Below are 9933 nucleotides of genomic sequence, written 5' to 3'. Positions count from 1 at the left end.
AGTAGTTATTATCATGAACAAACTGTCAAAAATAAGCCACGCCCCCTGAAACGTCATAAATCACGTGATAACCACGCCCCCTTTTTATGCAAATTAGCCATGTGGTTGTCACCACGTGTTGTTTGTTATTGTTTTGTGAGTCATGTGACAGTCATGTGACTGGTGTCAAACCCCTGGGCAGCCATATTGGATGTAAAGTCATGTGACAGTCATGTGTCTGGTGTCAAACAATGCCAGGCCCCCTTGGCATCCATATTGGATGTAGTGTCATGTGACAGTCATGTGACTGATGTCAAACCCCTGGGCGGCCATATTGGCCCCCAAACCCACATGTGTGTTTTGTGGATAAAGGGGGATCAGATAAACTTTGTAAGAGTTGTATATGTTTAGTGGTAAATGGGTGTAAATACAAAGTGTGCTGCTAGGATGGCCGAGTGGTTAAGGCGTTGGACTTAAGATCAAATGGATGTTTGTGTCCTCGTGGGTTCGACCCCCATTCCTAGCAACTATATTAATGGCTGAGAGTAGTATGAAGTTTACTTTTATTTTTTAAGTCCTAGAGATGTTGAGAGATATGGATTAAAAAATGTGAAAAAATTCAAAAAGTTTAAATTGGTTACCATTTCGCTAGGCGCTTTGGTTAAAAAGGTGTCAGCCAAATCCCATGTACTGTAATTTTTATAACTAGAATCATGGGGTCGTGTGTGTGTGTGTGTGTGACCAAATGGGTCTATGCCTGGAGGAGGTGTTGGGCCCGGGCATGTCACTGTGTGTGATGTTTGAAGCCCCTTTCATGTGTCTTATCATATAGTTGGCTAGCCGGAGTCATACTGTTTAACTGATTACAAACACAGTGGTTAATTATGTATGTATGTATTGGGGGTCTAAGAAGCCCCCACACTTTGTAGAGGCGGTGTTGTGCCCAGACATGTCTCTGAGTTTATTGTTTGAAGCCCCTTACATGTGGCTCATCAAACAACAGGCTAGCCGGAGACGTACTGCTTAACTGATTACAAACACAGTGGTTAATTATGTATGTATGTATTGGGGGTCTATGAACCCCCTCACTTTGTAGAGGAGGTGTTGGGTCAGGATATGTCTCTGAGTGTATTGTTTGAGACCCCTATCATATGACTTGATATAGGCTGGACTATTCCATGATGCTGTGTAGCGACTGTCCATAGCAGGCTGTACAATTTATGACTAAATATAGGTTTAGTCAGATTTTTTTTTTTTTTTTTTTTCTTTTTCGCATGCCCAAATTTCCGTCAATGATTCCCGGGACACTGAAAGACCGGGGTACATGAAACTTGGTGGATACACATGGATAGCATGGAACCATCGTTTTTCGTTTTGATCTGTAGCCCCCCCGCTGAATTGGACCCCCCGAAAGGAGGGTAGGGCAGACACAGTTTTCTGTGAATATCTCGAAAACCGTAGGGTTTAGGAGGACCATTTTTTTTTTTGTATGTTGATCTCAAGGGGCCATGTCAACCCATTCCATAACCACTCATTTCATGTATAGCGCCACCTAGTTAAACACAAAAAAATAAAAATGAGGTGGTGTAATTGAAGGTATCTGTGACCTAACATAGTCAAAACTGCACGAAACTGGAAGTGTAGGATCAGTATGACACCCTCTGTATGCACGCCAAGTTTTGTGGAATTCCGTTCATGGGGGGCCACACAATAAATTAATTTATGTTACTATACACCAACTGGCCTGTAGGTGGCCGGAGACAGTTTTCTGTGAATATCTCGAGAACCGTAGGGCCTAGGAGGTCCACCTTTTTTTTGTATGTTGGTCTTAAGGGAGCATGTCAACCCATCCCATTACCACTTATTTCATGTATAGCGCCACCTAGTTAAAAATTAAAAAGCAAATAATTAGGTGTTTTCATCTCATGCCGGTCATGCCGTTTTGCACTCTACAACATACGGAAAATCAGGACTTACTTGACTCAAGATGCTACCCAACTTCTGGTTCAGGCAATAGTCATCTCACGACTCGACTACTGCAATGCCCTCCTGACAGGTCTCCCAGCCTGCGCAGTGAAACCACTTCAGATGATCCAGAACGCGGCGGCGCGCCTGGTCTACAACCAACCCAAAAGGGCACATGTTACCCCGCTGCTCATCCAGCTACACTGGCTACCTATGGCGGTCCGCATCAAATTCAAGTCTCTAACGCTTGCCTACAAAGTAGTCTCCGGTTCTGCTCCCACCTACTTGAATGCCCTCATACAGACTTACACTACCTCCAGACCGCTGCGCTCCTCTGACGAACGACGTCTAGCTCTACCACCGGTACGCTCAAGCCAATCCAAACTTTTCTCATCTGTTGTTCCTCGTTGGTGGAACACACTGCCAGTTCCTACAAGGGCAGGGACATCCTTTTCCACTTTCAAAAAACTCCTGAAGACCCAGCTCTTTAGAGAACATCTACTCTCATAGCAACACTTACAACAAGTCTTACTGATCCTAGCACTCACCAGCCGTTTTAAACTGACAAGTAACTGTTAAAAACAGCACTCACCGACGCACTTATTCTTACTGTACTCTAATGTTTTTTTTAAACTGTCCTAAAATTGTGAGAATTGTTCTAAAAACTTACTGTTTACCATGTTGTTAGTCGCTTTGGTTAAAAAGCGTCAGCCAAATGTAATGTAATGTAATGTAATGTAATGTAATCTCAATATCTCTGGCTGACAAGGTCAAAACTGCACAAAATTAAAAGTGTAGGATCATTATGACACCCTCTGAATGCATGCCAAGTTTTGTGTACTTTCGTTCATGGGGGGCCTTACAATAAAATAATGTATGTGTACATTTAGTGACGTACACCAACAAGGATTCCCGGGACACTGAAAGACCGGGGTACACAAAACTTGGTGGGCATGTAACCCCACATGGATAGCATGGAACCATCGTTTTTCGTTTTGATCTGCAGCCCCCCTGCTGGACTGGACCCCCCGAAAGGAGGGTAGGGCAGACACAGTTCTCTGTGAATCTTTTATGGTATGTTGGTCTCAAGGGCCCACATCAGCCTGGCTCATAATCACTCATTTGTGATTTGCTCCCCCGCCCCGGTCAAAAATGAAAATGCAATATTATTCTGCTTTAATCGCCCCTATCTTCAGTTAAGATGTTCAGAACTGCACCAAATTTTATGTGTATGATTGACCTGGCATTCTCTGGGGGTCTGGGGGTATGCCAAGTTTCGTAGAATTTCATCCATGGGGGGGGGGGCTAAAAAAATTAGGTTATGTGTACATTTAGTGACTGTACACTCATTGGCCTGTAAATGGCGGTGCACACATATAAACATGCACACACACAGGCACCCACATACTATCGGTATTAGAACGGCCGATACATAATTACAAATTCAATAGGATCAAAAGAAAGCCAAAATATTCATCATCATCATCATGGCTGCATTTTCAGTATTGGCGATAAGTAGTCGTTTGTCCACTAGATGGCGCATCGTTGCAGTGAGACGTAATTTTTTTGGAAGTTAAAAGTGGGTTGAAAAAATAATGGACACTTCCTACAAGGACTGTAATTTACCGCAGCGAACATCTAATAAGGACAGGACGATGTTCACATGAAGTGTAAGTGAGGATGAAGTGAGGATGTTTATCGGACATGCTTGGTTTTTACTGCAGGTACGTTAATCTTGTAATATCAATAAGGACCTAGGTAATGTTACCGTTAGCGTTGGTTGAGTGATGGAGGCCCATTTGATTGATTGCATTTGTAGAAAACTATAAATGCGGTTATACCAAGCAAATTGATAACAGCACTGTTTGTATCTTTCGACTGTCATTTATTGCACCTGCTACAAAATCATTCTGTGCAATGGAAGATTTACCAACGTTACACCGGTCTGATACAGTTTTGCCTATACATGCGTGAGACTGAGACGCCTGTTTATTTTGTTTTAAGTGCGTGCAGGGTGTGAGAGGGGAATCGATGTGCTTTGATTCCAGCTTGGTAGTTGTAGTCTGTGAAATTAAAAAGCACGTGTGTGTGAAGTATCCAAACAATGACACCTTCATTTCATTATGGCTGCTTTAGCAACACACCTTAAAGATGAACTGAACTGAAATAATCAACATTGATAATGTGTTGATTATGACAATTAAAAATAAATGACACTAAAAAATGTAATTAAAAAAATCAATACGTAGCCTTTTTTAAGCAACACCAAAATTGCGTTTGTTAGTATTAGAACGCTGCCCGTTTCAATGACGTCACTGGCATGGTAGGACCTGAGAAGTTCTATAGGCAACAGCTGCAGCATATTATGTATACACGAAAATTAGTCATTTTAATGGCATGGGTTACACATTTGAGCCTGTGAGGGACAAGCCTGTAGTGTCTTGACTACCACTAGATGGGGGACGATCGGTTTCAGGCTCCAGCTCAACCTTCAGTAGGATCATTTGGGTGAAAATGACTGTGTGGGCGCTGCCGGAGCATGGACACTGGAATCTATCTGTTTCAAAGCAGTGGCGAAACGTAGGGAAAATGTTCGAGGAAGCTAAAGTGACGGGGAAAATATGTTTATTTATGTATATGTTTATTTTGGGGCGTATACATTTTGTGCAATGTACAACATAGACACATTTTGTGCGGCACAACATAGGCTACTGTAGGCCTAGCCTACAGGTCATGTAGAAAACTGGACGAGGGGCGCTTGAGACAGCAACACGCACGCTGTCTCTCTGTCTCCCTCCATCTCTCACACACACACATTGCCTACTGTAAATCCTCCACACAACTGCATACTCACTCACCACCACTACATTAGGCCTATGCGAAGCTACGGTGCATACAAATAAGCTATACACGCATTGTCACGGCAATGTAAGCTAACGCAGTCTGGACTACTGGCACTCGTAACAGCAACTCACACGGGCTCTCTCTCCCTCCCTTGAAACTGTTAAAAAACTTCGTCACCCCAAGTTGACCCCAGATACACGGAGGATACACGAGTTTGCCGTTTATTTTAGGCTAACGTTAGTGGAACGTTTGCAGATTTTTACCTTGTGGATGTTGATATTGCACGAGTCTCTTGGATAGCAGCACTGCGAGTTAAACTCCCTCGCATCAACAATCTGCCCTGAGACGGTGAACAACTGGCTTCAGGGTGAGTAGAAAGGGACATTGGATTCTGTTTACAGACCCGCTGTGATTTAGTTACCAGCTAGTAAACGCATTATTATCGATCTGTGATATCGTCGGAGTCATGGTTTATACTCTCTATGGTCGGAGTGCTAGCTTGTGGAGTTTGACATAAGAGTGTTTCCAAGGTGTTTAGCTGCTAGCCCTTTCCTAGGTTGGATCGTAGTGGACCTCATCAGAGGCTACTTCGAGATATTATTCCAAAGGGGACAGATAGGCTACTGCACTTAAAACTTTAAAAGATTGAACGAACCTTCCCGGACTTTGTAATTGCGACCAGTGACTGCATTGGGTGAACGAAGCCGAAGTTGAAACTTAGGCTCCATGGCACATAGACAGACAGTGGGCTCGCCCTTCTACGAATTGAAAAAGACTACAAGCTGCCCCACCGAGTTTGCGATAAAGTAAGCAAGAAAAGGTTTTTTTTAAGTCAGGATATGTCAAGTCAATGGCATTTATTCGTCCAAAGTTACAGACCAGTTTCCATAGTGCACATCTTATCAATAGTTTGAATGCCGTGTGTTTCTGCTCATTGACAAAATAGGGTTCAGTATGATTCATGCCCAATTAATTTCCCCTGTTAAAGTGTTCGCCTTTGTTTCACTAGTTTGGTTTCATTTTGTATGAGATTTTGTGATGTAGGCTAGCCTACGATAAACAGCTTATGGCCAATATGTAACTCAGCTAGGCCTAATGTTAGTTTCCTCAGTCATGTCAGCTAGCCTCAGACTCATTATCTGCTATGGCTGCTAGTGCTAGTGCTGAGTAGCTTACCATGCCAGTGACGTAGCCGATTGTTGAAATCCAACATGGCGGCGCCCATGTAACAACAACAACACTTTCAACGTACAATTGTATCCCTTTTAATAAATTCAGCCATTTTAATCATTGTACCAATGAGAAGAAATAAAATACATCTGTTATATCACCTTTACTTCAAATTCCAGTTCAGTTCATCTTTAAGCTACTGTGTAGTGGGTCCCATTTAGAAGTGGCTACTTCATTCGCGCTTTCCTTGACTCATGGAACTGCGTGAATGTTATTACAACTTTTCGCCACGATATGGCAGTTTAAGTCCGCTTGATACTGTAAGGCGTAAGCCATTGGTTTCCAAAGGAGATTTTATTTGTGTCGCCAGCATAGCCTATTGACAATTTATGTTGTAAATAGGCCTACCTTATAATCCTACCTGTAGCTTAGGGAAGCTAACCGCTTTCTATTAGGATCTAGTTTGTTAGTTACAGTTTTGTCATAACTCCCTAATGCATTTTTGCATTTAGAATAGCCAGAGCGTGTATATCTCAATCTGAAAATTAAACAATATCGGGTGCCTATGGACTAGGCTGGGTGAACCCAGCCTGACCTGCCCGCTATTTATTTTTTGATTTCTTAAAAGATTGAGCTTGGTCTGATGAAAGCCAGACTAGCCATGGACCTCAGTTACACAATGCAAGGGAACATGAATCAGCCTATATTTGCACGAACAATAACGGACAAAAGCTCTTCAACTTTGGCCCGTTAAAATGTGTATGAACAGTCTAGCGACGCATTTCATCAAGGCCCATTTGGACATGTCAGTTATTTGCACCACTGGTTAGATGTAAAACAGCATTTCGTTTCAGACTACTGTTACTTAATTTGTGCACTAACAATAACGTTTCAGACTACTGTTACTTAATTTGTGCATTGACAATAAAGTATTACATGAACTAAAGATGACTAAAATCTTATGTAGAAGAAGAAATATTCACAAAAAATCCATCCATCCAAAAATGACCTTTGTTTTTGATAGCTGTTGAAAACGGCATGGAACTGACAGAGATGTTTTTGTTTATAAATACATAAAAAATAAATAAATAAATAAATAACATTATGCTGATACCTTTTGCTTTTCCCAAATACAATGTAGCCTACAGGTGTAAGTGACCTTTCATCAATCCAGTTGCAATGGATGAACTGTGATGACCTGCCCTACTTGTGATTGTTTAGAGATTTTAAAGGTTTTATAACAATGCTACATCTTCTTTGGCTATTCTACAATCTATTCACCTTTTCAGCACAAGTAGGCTACTTTCTGTGCAGCCGCACACACACACTCAGGCATGCCAAACAAGCATACACAAAAGTTTCAAGAGTGGGGGATGGAGTAAAAGATGGAGACAAATTGAAGTGTGATTTATTTTCGCGGAATGGATGTACAGGACTGAGCGGCGGTCATATTTTGTACCGCTATGCGGTACATCTAGTTATTATTACTTTTATTGTTTTTTATTATTATTTTCAGTATCACATATCTAAAGATGTCTAGATAACTTGAAAGGCTCTGACTATGTGTACATAGTTTTTGTCATTAGATTTTGCCATGTGATTTTGTCAAGTCATGAAGTTGATCACACAAAATAAAAGAGGAGATGCTCTCACCTCGGTCTCTTGTCTTTCCTTTGGCTCTCTTTGACTGGCTAGGCTCTGTCCTGCCTGTTCATTTATTCTGGAGAAGAATAAATAGGTAGGTTAACATTCAACTTAAGTGATATTGGTCACATTTACCTTTATGGTTTACTGGTTAATAAATTATTAATTCACCCACCAAATACATATCTCTTAAATCGATACTTTTAAAACGGTGCCGGTGCCTGATTAAAACGGTGTTTAAAATAAAATGGTCTAAAGCATGAATTGCTTTTTTTTTATTGATAAGACACATTTGAACATGAAATTGAATTGTTATATTCAATTTACTATCAATATCTCATTGCTCCTATGAATAATAGCCTACATTTAAATGTTAAAACAGCTTGCCATGGATGCACACACAATGGTAAGCTCTGCTTTCAAGTTTACCCAGTGTAAGCGGTTTGCCATAAGGTATGTTAAAACCGCTTGCCATAGAACTGCCAGGTCATGGACAACGGCATTTGCAAGCAAGCTAACAGGGACTCTACTTGCCAGTTAATTCAGTGTGTTCCCAAATGCTTCAAGAAATTTCATGTCTTCCCCCATAACACACAATAGTTTTGAACATGTTAGGCTACATTATGTCGGTGTTGAAGTGTTTAGATTTCCGTGTATTCTTGTGTGTAGTTAGGCCCACTGCTAGATTTTGACAGGAGCTCGTGATATAGCAAAAGCTACTTGGGCTCCCGCAAGCTGTCAAACACTGTCCACTCGCCTATGTGGTGCACCCCTCTGGTTTATACATCCAGTGTTTATGTTAGCTAACTGTATCTGGATGTGTTGCTATCAGAGCAAGATGTTAGAGATGGCGCATGATATGCAGTGATGCCTTGTACAAAAAACAAAAAAAAATGCGATTTAAGTACCAAAATGAGGCACCAAAATCCACGTTGTTATTCGATGCAGTTACTACCGTTTGCGTCGGCACCGGTGCCATATTAGAACCGTGTTTCGGTGCCCAACCCTACTCATATGCCATGCCAATAGTCTGCTATAGTTGATAAACTACTTAGTAATTATCCGAAGTCGAGTTCTTAATTTTATGGAGTCAGATTAATCGTGGTTTCTCGTAATATTACCATTGCTTCTCCAGTCTGTCCTATTGACCATATGTCACCAGCCAAGGGCCAGTAGCCTTAAGTACCAACAGATCCCAGTTACACACACCACAACACAAGATTACGTGACATATGGTCAAGTTTAAGTTTTATGGGCAACAGTGTCTCCAGACCCCTCATCTACACTGCACTACTCTGACTGGCTGCCAGAACTTCTACCACATAATTATTTACAAAGACCCGACCGGTGTGGCAAATGAAAAACAGGTTTGACGTCACTCCCTCTCTCTTGTTTTACGCTATCTTCCTCTCTAGCTGTGTTCATATAGCCTACATATTTGTCTCAGACTGAGGAAAAAAGAAATGACTCATAAGAACATCTTCCATGATAGACAGACAGCTGTATGGTATTGTACAACAACAGGCATCCATGTAATCTATGGGGTAATCTTAGACTCTACTGACTAATAAAATATGAATGTTTCCAGTTCAATTCTGGACAAACACTGACGTAATGTCTTTAGTGTCTTGATTTTGTTGGAAGCCAATATGAAATGGGTGCTTCCGCACAAGAGGGGTTTAATGGTCAAGACCATTAACAGGTGGGTGTTGCACGCAGGTGCTGCACCAGAGCTGGCTTGCTGTTGACGTCTTAGCAGACAAAGCAAAGACGCAACCAACTGTGAAGGACCAAAAAGTTTGCATGGAGGTGTGGGCAAGATGCCCAATTTCAAACCAATGTATGATTTCAGCATCCAAGGTCATCAGTGTAGGTCCTTGGTTTAGACATCTAAATTATATTCATTTCTTACTGTATGTTTAACATAACATGATGTAGGAATTCTCCAATCTGTAGAAAAATGACGAAAAGTGTCATGCTCCTACCCGTGACAAGGTCTAGATTCTGACAGGATCATTTACATTCGAATGAAAATTTGGCATTTGGTTTTCTCTTGTGGCTGTTATTCTAATCTAACCCAATTATTATCTAGGGCTTAAACTGATTAAAGGATGAACACATAAAAGTAGTGATCAAAGTAAGAAATGTGTAGAAGAGTAAGTAAGAAAGTAAGTAAGCAAGAAAGATCACAACCAAAAGGCCTGAACATTCATTGGGAAGTGTTTGGAATTAAGAAACCGATAAATAGACACAGGAAACTTAAAACTTTGAACTCTTTTCTATAGCACAAATTTTGTTCTCCTGAGGGCTTATTGGTCTCCCCCTGTTTTA

General features: G+C 41.2%; 1 non-coding gene across 1 annotated transcript; it reads left to right on the top strand.

Annotated features, from left to right (window-relative positions):
* The first annotated feature begins 420 nt into the window (after positions 1-420).
* Positions 421-505, top strand: trnal-uaa. Its single transcript has one exon. It is a non-coding gene; the product is annotated as a tRNA-Leu (tRNA).
* The last annotated feature ends 9428 nt before the right edge of the window (positions 506-9933 follow it).

Source organism: Alosa sapidissima, chromosome 14 (assembly GCF_018492685.1).
Source record: "Alosa sapidissima isolate fAloSap1 chromosome 14, fAloSap1.pri, whole genome shotgun sequence".
Classification (NCBI taxonomy): Eukaryota; Metazoa; Chordata; class Actinopteri; order Clupeiformes; family Clupeidae; genus Alosa; species Alosa sapidissima.
This window is presented reverse-complemented; position numbering and strand designations above follow the sequence as displayed.